The 13,177-nt window shown below is 44.6% G+C and overlaps 1 protein-coding gene across 1 annotated transcript in view; it reads right to left on the reverse strand.

Annotated features, from left to right (window-relative positions):
* The window catches only part of LOC121539419 (leucine-rich repeat and immunoglobulin-like domain-containing nogo receptor-interacting protein 2), a 57,875-nt gene extending 50,528 nt beyond the window's left edge, over positions 1-7,347 (reverse strand). The window contains exon 1 of the mRNA XM_045207531.1: positions 6,745-7,347. The gene's annotated coding sequence lies outside the window, so the exon portion shown is untranslated. The remainder of the gene's footprint in view (positions 1-6,744) is intronic.
* Between the last annotated feature and the right edge of the window lie 5,830 nt (positions 7,348-13,177).

The raw sequence follows: 13,177 nt of genomic DNA on the forward strand, positions 1-13,177 counted from the left end.
TGTATCTAACAATTTCACAACATATACCCAATACACACAAATCTAGTAAGGAATGGAATTTAAGAATATATACATATATGGACAAGCAATGACAGAGCGGCATGGACTAAGATACAGTAGAATATTATAGAATAGAATACAGTATATACATATGAGATGAGTAGTGCAAGATATGGTCCTCTGTAGCTCAATTGGTAGAGCATGGCGCTTGTAACACCAGGGTAGTGGGTTCCATCCCCGGGACCACCCATACGTAAAAATGTATGCACGCATGACTGTAAGTCGCTTTGGATAAAAGCGTCTGCTAAATGGCATATTATTATTATGTAAACGTGATTAAGGTGACTAGTGTTCCATTTCTTAAAGTGGCCAGTGATTTCAATAGGCAGCAAAAGTGCTTAAACAAAGCACTGAGTAAAGAGTCTGAATATGTATGTAATTGTGATATTTCAGTTTTCTATTATTAATACATTTGTTAAAATTTCTAAAAACCTATTTTTGCTTTATCATTATGGGGTGTTGTGTGGAGAGTGAGGGGAAAAAAAACAATTTAATCAATTTTAGAATAAGGCTGTAATGTAACATAATGTGGAAAAAGTCAAGTGGTCTGAATACTTTCCGAATGCACACATATACTTGTCTTTCTTCAAACATGTACACTGAGTGTACAAAACATTAAGAACACCTGCTCTTTCAATGACTTAGACTGACCAGGTGAATCCAGGTGAAAGCTACGATCCCTTATTGATGTCACTTGTTAAATCCACTTCAATCAGTGTAGATGAAGGGGACGAGACAGGTTAAATAAGGATTTTTAAGCCTTGAGACATGGATTGTGTATGTGTGCCATACAAAATATTTAAGTACCTTTGAGCGGAGTATGGTAGTAGGTGTCAAGCGCACAGGTTTGTGTCAAGAACTGCAACGCTTCTGGCTTTTTCACGCTCAACAGTTTCCTGTGTGTATCAAGAATGGTCCACCACCCAAAGGACATTCAGCCAACTTGAACCGTGGGAAGCATTGGAGTCAACATGGCCCAGTATCCCTGTGGAACACTTTCAACAACTTGTAGAGGGGGGGTACTCAATATTAGGTAGGTGTTCTTAATATTTTGTACACTCAGTGTACACAACATTGTGAAAAATAATCATAATGTCTACAAATGTTGAATTACCCACAATCCTCTAAAAACAGAGCCATGTGGCAAGTTGTTTCCAGAACTTAAAATGTTATTAAAATGGAGTAAATGAAATCAATTTTCTCTATCTTTGGTTATCCTTATAAAATATACTTACATTTTAAGCAACATATTGTGTTGGATTTATTCTGAACTTTTTTGGTAAAATGAAATGAACAAATAATTTAAACGACTTCCATTAACTTTTATTAAGTATATGTTTTTTTTGGTCAATTTCAATTCAACCCTGAATAATTTTTGACAGTTTAGCTGGTTCAGTGAATTTGCATCTATGTAGAGTTTATGTCTCATTTTAACCCAGATATCAACAAGAATCAACAATAGGATTTCAAAAATTGGTTTATAATGTATTCATAGTGTGTTACACACAGGTGGTTCAAAGAAAAGTGTCAACAGTAATTATTTCCTGATATAGCCCGCGGATCAAATAAACAGTAAGTAAACCAAAAGAGGTCACAACCATTATAGGGCATGTGAAGTCTCTGGTGCAAACTAGTGTCATCCTTCTTGAAGAAAAAAACACTGAAGCTGCAGCTTTGCCTGTCATCCACCCACACAGCCCACGGCAAGGACTGTGCTCTTGGTCTTCAGGTCAGGCCAGGCCAGGCCAGAGAGTACGCCCAACAAACGCTGTTGAGTACAATTTGTAAGATGTGAAGGACCTATTGCCTACTGCCTATAGCTCTGTCATATGAAAGGCATAATGCCTGTCAAACTTTTGCCAACCATGCACTTGGTATGTGTGCTACCACCACATATCGGCAGGTAAATTATGTTGGCACTGCAGTTAGCATCCCCCCTTGGGAACTTAATGTTGCCGGTTGAATGCCAGGTAACCAACAACCTACATAATTTGCTTAAATATGAAGATTAATAACAACATACATAACACTAGTCCTATTTTTATGTGCTGTCTGTAAAGCTAAATCTGTCTATCGTTGCCAAGCCATGCATGTTACTTGGGCGTGACAGTGAACAAACATGGCTGGGAGGAGTACAAACAGATCTGAACCACCAAGCTATAAAGGAACGGCCTCAAGATTAAGTTTACTTTTTATGGCAACATTCCAGTGCCTGGGAAATCATGAGCCACTGGAAGCACCCTCCAGAAAGTATGTCACTTTATGAGTTCTTACACGATACTGTATTGCACTGGAAAATATCTTCCATATACAGTTGTGAGTGTGTGTGTATGTGTGTGTGTGTGTTTCGGGGGTGGGTATTCTGTACCAATTCAGGTTTCATGGCAGTCCAATTGATGCCAGTGGTACTATGGGTAGCGTACCTGCCTGCGTGAGACAAAATAGGTCCTTTGTGCGTACAAATATGCCCTTGCTCTTGTGAATTATCTGTACAAGAGTGTTTCTGAGTCAAAACCTATTCACCGCAGACAGGAGAACCTTGAGTTTGTTGAAACGAACGTCTACAGAAGACTACATCTGCAATTCTAATTATCCCAGACTAAGGACACTACAGAGGAGCCTCGTCTCCCTGTCAGAACTACAAACCCAGTCGCCAATAACAACCAAACAACTGTGCTAAGTAGCACACCATCCATATTCAGTGTACGAGAGAGGGAAATGCTTAAGTGTGCCGACAGTTATCAGGATTCTGATCTATCTGCCACTCCCTTGAGTTCAACTCATATCCTTGGTCTGATGTGGCTGTAGACATTTACCAAAACAAAGCCTTATAAACTGCTTCCCTTGAATAAATGGCTGAAAAGAGTGGAACAAAAAACAATATGAGGGCTAAATGAGAGGAGAATATGACCCCCCATTGCCCCTCACAAGAGATAATTTAGTTCTGTTCTCCTCTCTGCTCCTCTCTGACTCAGGGGAGGAAACACATGTCTTTGTGAGAGGTATTGACGTAGTGAAAGCAGTGAACTGTCTGTTCAAACAGCTAACACAGCTCAGACACCCATACATACCCCACAAGACATACCACCAGGGGTCTCTTCACAGTCCCCAAGTCCAAAGCAGACTATGGGAAACGCACAGTATTACATAGAACCATGACAACATCTTCCACATCAAGAAACTCAAGCGAGCAGTAAAATCAGATTTAAAAAAACAGAAAAAACAACACCTCATGGCACAACACGGACTGTGAAGAGACACGCACACACACACACATACACACACACGCATATGCACACACACTATAACACACTCACTCTACACTCACACACACAATGTAATATTGTATTATTGTAGTATTGTACATTTTATATTGTAAATGTGTAACAATAGAGTAATAATGTAAACTGAACAAAAATATAAATAAAACATGAGCTGAAATATAAGATCCCAGAAATGTTCCATACGCACAAAAAGCTTGTTTCTCTCAAATTTTGTGGACAAATTTGTTTACATCCCTCTTAGTGAGAATTTCTCCCTTGCCAAGATAATCCACCCACCTGACAGGTGTGGCATATCAAGAAGCTGAATAAACAGCATGATCATTACACAGGTGCACCTTGTGCTGGGGACAATAAAAGGCCACTCTAAAATGTGCATTGTTTTGTCACACAACATAATGCCACAGATGTCTCAAGTTTTGAGGAGCGTGCAATTGGCATGCTGACTGCAGAAATGTCCACTAGAGCGATTGCCAGAACATTTTATGTTCATTTCTCTACCATAAGCCACCTCCAACTTTATTTTAGAGAATCTGGCAGTGCGTCCAACCGGCCTCACAACCGCAGACCATCTGTAACCACTGCAGCCCAGGACCTCCACATCATGCTTCTTCACCTGCGGAATTGTCTGAGACCAGCCACCTGGACAGCTGATGAAACTGTGGGTTTGCACAAGCAAAGAATTTATGCCAAAACCAGAAACCGTCTCAGGGAAGCTCATATGCGTGCTCGTCGTCTTCACCAGGGTCTTGACCTGACTGCAGTTCGGCATCGTAACCGACTTCAGTGGGAAAATGCTCACCTTCAATGGCCACTGGCACGCTGGAGAAGTGTGCTCTTCATGGATGAATCCAGGTTTCAACTGTACCGGGCAGATAGCAGCGTGTACGGCGTCGTGTGGGTGAGCGGTTTGCTGATGTCAACATTGTGAACAGAGTGGTCAGCAGCATACCACCCTGCATCCCACTGCTGGCTTGCCTCTGAAGCTAAGCTGGGTTGCCCCTGTATGGGAGACCAGATGCTGCTGGAAGTGGTGTTGGATGGCCAGTAGGAGGCACTATTTCCTTTGGTCTAAAAAAATATCCCAATGCCCCAGGGCAGTGATTGGGGACATTACCCCGTGTAGGGTGCTGTCTTTTGGATGGGATGTTAAACGGGTGTCCTGACTGTGGTCACTTATTGTAAGAGTAGGGGTGTTAACCCCGGTGTCCCGGCTAAATTCCCATTCTGACCATCATGGCCACCTAATCATCCCCAGTTTACAATTGTCTCAATCATTCCCCCTCCTCTCCCCTGTAACTATTCCCCAGGTCGTTGCTGTAAGTGAGAATGTGTTCTCAGTCAACTTACCTGGTAAAATAAGGGTTCAGTAAAATAAAATAAAAAACTGAGTGCCGGTAGGGTTATGGTATGGGCAGGCATAAGCTAAGAACACAATTGTATTTTATCGATGGCAATTTGAATGCACAGAGATACCGTGACGAGATCCTGAGGCCCATTGTTGTGCCATTCATCTGCCGCCATCACCTCATGTTTCAGCATGATAATGCACGGCCCCATGTCGCAAGGATCTGTACACAATTCCTAGAAGCTGACAATGTCCCAGTTCTTCCATGGCCTGCATACTCACCAGACATGTCACCCATTGAGCACGTTTGGAATGCTCTGGATCGACGTATACGACAGCGTTCCAGTTCCCGCAAATATCCAGCAACTTCGCACAGCCATTGAAGAGGAGTGGGACAACATTCCACAGGCCACAATCAACAGCATAATCAACTCTATGCGAAGGAGAAGTGTCGCACTGCATGAGGCAAATAAATGGTGGTCACACCAGATACTGACTGGTTTTCTGATCCACACCCCTACCTTTTTTTTAAAGGTATCTGTAACCAACAGATGCATATCTGTATTCCCAGTATTGTGAAATCCATAGATTATGGCCTAATGAATTTACAGTATCTCAATTGACTGATTTCCTTATATGAACTGTAACTCAGTAAAACCTTTGAAATTGTTGCATGTTGTGTTTATATTTTTGTTCAGTGTAATAATGTCCTGTATGATGTATTGTTTTATTTATGATGTAGGCTGTGGTTTTGTTGTGATGTAATTGTTTTATTTCTGTTCGGACCCCAGCAAGAGTGGCTGCTGCCTTGGCTTTACCACAGGTTGCCGTGGTAACACCTCACACACTCTCTCATATCCCTTCGCGGGCAGCATTAACGCCTCTTTCCTGGAAACTGGGCTCCTCTCCCCTCCATTAGCAGCTCCAGCAGACAGACAGACAGACAGAATAGACAGACAGCAGGTCTGTAGCATAGCTCATGTATAATTCAATTCATTGCTCATGTTTAAGGTCAGGGGAGATTTGTGTATTAAGTTATGGGTTTCGTGAACACTCATCTGCATGAAGGGCTACGGCCACACGATATCTCACCTTATCTACAAGCTTTCAAAAGTGCACTCGTCCACATAGTATGAAAAAAAACAAAAAAAACATGTAAGTCGCTCTGGATAAGAGCGTCTGCTAAATGACTAAAATGTAAATGTAATAGAAGAAATTCATACACTAGACTCACCTCATCAGGACAGCTCTGTGGGTAACCGACACGACTCTATAAGTCGCATCCATACAGTTCACCTCTTCCGCAGTTTTCATCAATGACATATGTTTCATCCATGTTTCTCAACAATGCAGTTCATATCATCCACATACTTCATTCATTCATCCCATCCAGTTAATCTCATCCCCAATGTACTTTCCATCCGCACAGACTTCATCCATGCTGTAAACCTCATCCATAGACCTCATCCATGTCGTCAACCTCATCCACAGACTTCATCAATTTATTCCATCCATAGAGTACTCCTCATCCATTCATTTCATCCTCAATCTTATCCCAACTATTACTCACTTATACACTGATTTATAATCTGATTACAACAGTTACATATCCACAAAACTCACCTCATCCACAGAGCTATCCGCTCTGTCAACCTCATCCACACTTTCATCCAGACTCCCCAAATCCACTGATAATCTCACTCACAGCATCCACCTCATTTAAGTATCTACCTCATCCACTCATTTCACTTCACCCAGACAGTTCCCACTTGCCCCTATATCACTTATCCACATACCCCATCCACAACAGAACAGGACTACGCCTTTTCATGGGGGTTTTCAACAAGAAAATGATGACATCTCCTACCCTCACTCTCTCCTTCTGAAAGAGTGCCTATGTGCAAGAGAAGACAGACTTTGAAGAAAGGATCATGCCAGTGAAATCTTCTCTGTGTTAGAAATGTCAGTTACAGATTTGAAACACGAGTACAGTTGGTAATTCCTTAATAATATGGCATATTCTCAGTGACAGGTATATTTTGAGTTGATTCTTACCTTTAAGTGCTGCTCTTCATTCCAAAATCCATACTCCAGATTAGCTCACTGAGGGGGCACACAGCCAAACTGACACACGCACACACACTCACTCTAACACACACACACACACAGCCTCAGAGTGCCTGCTCAATCCTCTTTGTGTCAGCCGCTTCTACTCTGCCCTTCATGGGAACAATATCCTTTTATCTCACTACCTCTTTGATTACTATGCATTTCATCCCCACGGTTGTCTCCCACTATTCTAACGAGCCATCTCGAAAACCCTGTGAAAACACTGGACCAGGTGGGTGACTGAGTGGGGATGAGCTGAGATGAGGCAGAGAGAGAGAGAGAAAGGGAAAGAGAGAAATAGAGAAAAGCTCTTCACTGGTGTGAGCTCCTTTGTCGAGGCGCGGCAGAGGTTCAGTTATCCCCCTTGCTCTACTGATCCTCCCCCCTCTTCACTCTACTCTTGCTCATCACCTGTGATCAGCCCTAGCCCTACCTCAGCGCTCTGAATGGGTGAAGAAAAACCTACAGGGAGGGCTTTTACTCCTCCCCTCTCTATTTCATAGCCTCTCTCTCTCCCTCTAAGCTTCTCTCTGACACATCTGCTCAAACAGTTTTTTTATTCCTCTCCCTGGCTTTCTCTTTCACCCCTCGCCATCTCGCTCTCTTTAATTATTTAATTATTTCTCTCTTTCCTTCCTATTTCGGACACATCCTCCTCTAACTATATCTCTGGAGACTGGTATGTGCGCAGAACAAAGAGGAGTCATGATTGCTGTGGTAATAGAGGGAGTAGGTGACATAGGGGTGGAAAGGCTGTGTTATTGATTCTGCTTGCTTCATTAGCATGTACCTGTGGGGTTAGCGTCTCTGAGGGTTAGCTACCCTACTGTAGCTAGCTCTCTGCTTCTCCCCGCGGTGACAGACCGCCTTTGCTGCCTCCCTCTGAGCCAGCTGACAAGGAGGACTGAAGAGGGAGACCAAAATAGATGCAGCATTCCACTGCCCTAGACTTAAGGAAATGGCAGAACTATGACATGATATCCATGCTGCTTTGTGTAGGAAGCATAAAACATCAATGTTACTCCATAATGTGCAGTGGGAAACATATTTTCTCTAAGTAGTGTACAACCTCTATTCTTTTCAATAATTAAATGTTTAATAACATCTAGCATTTTAAAGTAAACAACATATTCTGATTTGCAATTCTATGCAAGATGGCATACAATATCAATGCAGGTCTACATTTAGCAGTTCAACAAATGTACCGTTTCATGAAATAACATCCATGCTACATCATCTTAAGCAGTATAATTAAATCCAGTTTTAATCTAATTCAGAGCATAAATCATGCATTAGATTACTGAACACTGCCCTGGTGTTGCCAGACCCATGCTCCAACCAACTGAGCAGTTCTAATAATACCCACAGTAAACTAGTGTTGCACTAGTAATGAATCTAATACACCTAAATGGTGAGCCCTATCACCTATGGTCCCCATTAGGATTGCAGATGTGTCACCAAACCATTGTTTTTAGTTCCCCTAATGGTGAAAGGTTCTTCCTTCTCTTCACCTTCCACGGCAAATAATAGATTCTGGATCAGCGGGGAACCTTATAGATAGGGAGCTGGTCTCTGAATGGGCGTTGCCCACCGTGCCACTGCCTTCTCCGCTACACGTCACCTCGCTGGACAATAAACCACTTGGATCAGGCACCATTACGCACGTCACTCTCCCCATCACCATCACCATTCCCACACTACCGGAGCACCACGAGGAGCTGTCCTTCCACATCGTCACGTCACCCCTTCACTGGATCGTCTTGGGATTGCCCTGGCTCAGACTACACAACCCCACCATCAAGTTTATTCTGTCCTACCGCCCAGGATCCCAGAATGTGAAAGCCGACACACTCTCCAGGATGCACCATACCGGAGAAAGGAAGGATCTGGGGGGTCCTATTCTGCCTCCGTCTCTCATCGTGGCACCTGTCGTTTGGGATGTGGACGAAGACATCCGCCTGGCGGCTCAGGAGGACCCAGTGCCTGCCAACGCCCCTCCAGGGCGCGTGTATGTACCCACCAGGGTCTGTGACCGCCTGCTGATCTGGGCGCACACCACCCTTACGGCAGGGCACTCCGGTATGACGTGCACCCTACATTCTCTCTCACAAAAATACTGGTGGCCCACCTTGGCTACTGATGTCTTCCGCTATATCAACTCCTGTTCCGTATGTGCCCAAACGAAGACACCTCGGAATGCCCCGGCAGGCAAACTAGTTCCTCTCCCAGTGCCTCAGCGACCTTGGTCACACCTCCCACGTTCTGACGGCTTCACCACAGTCCTGGTGGTCGTAGATTGGTTCTCCAAATCATGCCGTTTTTTGCCACTAACTGGTCTTCCTTCTGCTCTCCAGGTCGCTGAGGTCCTGTTCCAACAGGTCTTCCGGCATTATGGACTTCCGGAGGACATCGTCTTGGACCATGGCCCCCAATTCACCTCCCGTATGTGGAAGGCTTTCCTGGATTAGATCGGGGCCACGGCCAGCCTCCCTTCCGGGTATAGGCCTCAGTCGAATGGGCAGGTGGAGCGCATGAACCAGGAGCTGGGGAGGTTTCTTCGTTGCCACTGTCAGGACCGGCAGGGTGAGTGGGCAAGGTTTCTTCCCTGGGCAGAATATGCCCAGAACTCCCTCGTTCACTCCTCCACGTGGCTCACTCCCTTCCAGTGTATCCTGAGTACCAGCCGGCCCTGGCCCCTTGGACACCCAGCCAGACCGATGCGCCCGCTGTCGACGAGTGGTTCCACAGGGCTGGACAGCTCTGTGACGCCGCCCATGTCCATCTCCAGAGGGCCATTCATCGGCAGAAGGACCAAGCCGACTGCCACCGCAGTGAAGCCCCTGTTTTCCAGCCTGGGGATCGTGTCTGGCTGTCCACAAAAAACCTCCCTCTCCGCCTGCCCTGCAAGAAACTGAGCCCCCGGTTTGTGGGGCCGTTTAAGGTCCTCCGGCGGATAAATGAGGGATCATACCGGCTGCTCCTTCCCCCTCACTACCGTGTCTCACCCACTTTTCATGTGTCTCTCCTCAGGCCGGTGGTTCCTGTTCCTCTGGCGGATGCCGTCCTCCGGGGTACGTCTCCTCCGCCCCTGGACATTGACGGGAGTCCGGTGTATGCGGTGAGGGACCTGCTGGACTCCAGGTTCCGTGGGGATGGCTCCATTACCTGGTAGACTGGGAGGGGTATGGTCCTGAGGAGAGGAGCTGGGTTCCGGCTGGGGACGTTCTGGACCCCAACCGAATTCGGGACTTCCACCGTCGCCGCCCTGACCGGCCCGCTCCTCGTACTTGGGGTCGTCCTCTTGGCTGGCGACGTCCTGTGGCGGGAGCCGCAATTCCGGGGGGGTACTGTCACGTCTCCTCCTGTTGCTCTCCTCCGGTGCTCTGATTCGCCGGTGTACTGAGCCACCGGTCTGAGCGCACCACCTCTGCAACACTGGAATGGAAACCCAACGCACCCTAATCACCTCCAGCGCACCTGCACCTCATCATCACCCCTATATAGCCCTGGACTGTTCAGTGTTGTGTTGTTTGTGTGATTGTTAGTGTCTTGTCATGTACTCACTCTTTGTTGTTCCAGCATCTGCGTCCTGCCTCTTGGTATCCTCAGTACTCGTCACAAGATGTTAGGTATATTTCCCACACTTCTCTTTTGGCTCATGCACCCTCTAACCAGAGCCATATAGTGGGGGAAAAAGTATTTAGTCAGCCACCAATTGTGCAAGTTCTCCCACTTAAAAAGATGAGAGAGGCCTGTAATTTTCATCATAGGTACACGTCAACTATGACAGACAAATTGAGGAAAAAAAATCCAGAAAATCACATTGTAGGATTTCTTATGAATTTATTTGCAAATTATGGTGGAAAATAAGTATTTGGTCACCTACAAACAAGCAAGATTTCTGGCTCTCACAGACCTGTAACTTCTTATTTAAGAGGCTCCTCTGTCCTCCACTCCTTACCTGTATTAATGGCACCTGTTTGAACTTGTTATCAGTATAAAAGACACCTGTCCACAACCTCAAACAGTCACACTCCAAACTCCACTATGGCCAAGACCAAAGAGATGTCAAAGGACACCAGAAACAAAATTGTAGACCTGCACCAGGCTGGGAAGACTGAATCTGCAATAGGTAAGCAGCTTGGTTTGAAGAAATCAACTGTGGGAGCAATTATTAGGAAATGGAAGACAACTGATAATCTCCCTCGATCTGGGGCTCCACGCAAGATCTCACCCCGTGGGGTCAAAATGATCACAAGAGCGGTGAGCAAAAATCCCAGAACCACACGGGGGGACCTAGTGAATGACCTGCAGAGAGCTGGGACCAAAGTAACAAAGCCTACCATCAGTAACACACTACGCCGCCAGGGACTCAAATCCTGCAGTGCCAGACGTGTCCCCCTGCTTAAGCCAGTACATGTCCAGTCCCGTCTGAAGTTTGCTAGAGTGCATTTGGATGATCCAGAAGAGGATTGGGAGAATGTCATATGGTCAGATGAAACCAAAATATAACTTTTTGGTAAAAACTCAACTCGTTGTGTTTGGAGGACAAAGAATGCTGAGTTGCATCCAAAGAACACCATACCTACTGTGAAGCATGGGGGTGGAAACATCATGCTTTGGGGCTGTTTTACTGCAAAGGGACCAGGACGACTGATCCGTGTAAAGGAAAGAATGAATGGGGCCATGTATCGTGAGATTTTGAGTGAAAACCTCCTTCCATCAGCAAGGGCATTGAAGATGAAACGTGGCTGGGTCTTTCAGCATGACAATGATCCCAAACACACCGCCCGGGCAACGAAGGAGTGGCTTCGTAAGAAGCATTTCAAGGTCCTGGAGTGGCCTAGCCAGTCTCCAGATCTCAACCCCATAGAAAATCTTTGGAGGGAGTTGAAAGTCCGTGTTGCCCAGCGACAGCCCCAAAACATCACTGCTCTAGAGGAGATCTGCATGGAGGAATGGGCCAAAATACCAGCAACAGTGTGTGAAAACCTTGTGAAGACTTACAGAAAACGTTTGACCTGTGTCATTGCCAACAAAGGGTATATAACAAAGTATTGAGAAACTTTTGTTATTGACCAAATACTTATTTTCCACCATAATTTGCAAATAAATTCATTAAAAATCCTACAATGTGATTTTCTGGATTTCTTTTTCTCAATTTGTCTGTCATAGTTGACGTGTACCTATGATGAAAATTACAGGCCTCTCTCATCTTTTTAAGTGGGAGAACTTGCACAATTGGTGGCTGACTAAATACTTTTTTTCCCCACTATTGGATAGAGTATATTTCACCACCTGTGTGCTTTGCCATAGAGCTCTATTTTCATGTCATCTGACCATAGCACCGGTTCCAATTCAAGTGCCAATGCCATTGATCAAATTCCAAGCGGTACTAAGGTCAGATGACATGAAAATAGAGCTCTTTAACCCCGCACACCAGTAGTGGATATGGTGTTGAAAAACAGAAGCATATGCAGAAAAGTACCTGGTAAAATTGACCACAAAATCAACATTTTGCAATGGCCATCTCACTCTCCCGACTTGAACCCCTTTGAAAACCTGTGGTTTGAATTGAATAGGGTAGTCCATAAACACAGACAAAAGATATTAAGGATCTGGAACGATTCGGTATGGCGGAATGGTCTAAGATCCATACCAACGTGTTCTTCAATCTCATAAAATATTTTAGAAAAAGGGGAGGGTGCTAGAATATTGAAAACAGGAGTGCCAATAATTTTGACCCCTATCTTTTTGAGTTTCTTTATTTATTACTTGTTAAACAAATGTTCTTTCTCTGAGCAATTGTATTAGTATAAAATAATATAATTTCCCTATTATATATTTTTTATACAATATAGCTCAATATTTGTATTATTGATTTTATACAGTCTCTTTTGCTCATCTTTATCAAGGCTGCCAGTAATTATGGACCTGACTGTAATTCTATACCAAAGGCATTATAGTAAATCCTTCGCACCCTGGAACACAACCCTACAAAAGTCCTTAATTGGTTCCCTGATTATACTTTCCATTCCCATAATCCCATATAACAAATTCTCCCATTGATCCTGACGGGAGTGAAATGAAAGCCCGGGCCATACCCTCTGGAAATTGATCAGCTGTCATCCTCTCCACTATAGCCTACAATACAAGCACAGAATGGAATAGAATACTTCAACTCTTTAAAAGGGACTTTGTCTCCTGTGTGTATGCTAACATCTGCAGTCCTGAGAGCAATGCCATAGCACTAGGATGTATTAAATGTTTATGTACTGCTTTGGAATGCAGTATATGGGTTATGAATGGATTATGAAGCCCTCCTTATGTAGGTACCCTTGAAATAAAGTGTTACTGCGAAGGGTTTGTTTCTGTTGGA

Source organism: Coregonus clupeaformis, chromosome 25 (assembly GCF_020615455.1).
Source record: "Coregonus clupeaformis isolate EN_2021a chromosome 25, ASM2061545v1, whole genome shotgun sequence".
Classification (NCBI taxonomy): domain Eukaryota; kingdom Metazoa; phylum Chordata; class Actinopteri; order Salmoniformes; family Salmonidae; genus Coregonus; species Coregonus clupeaformis.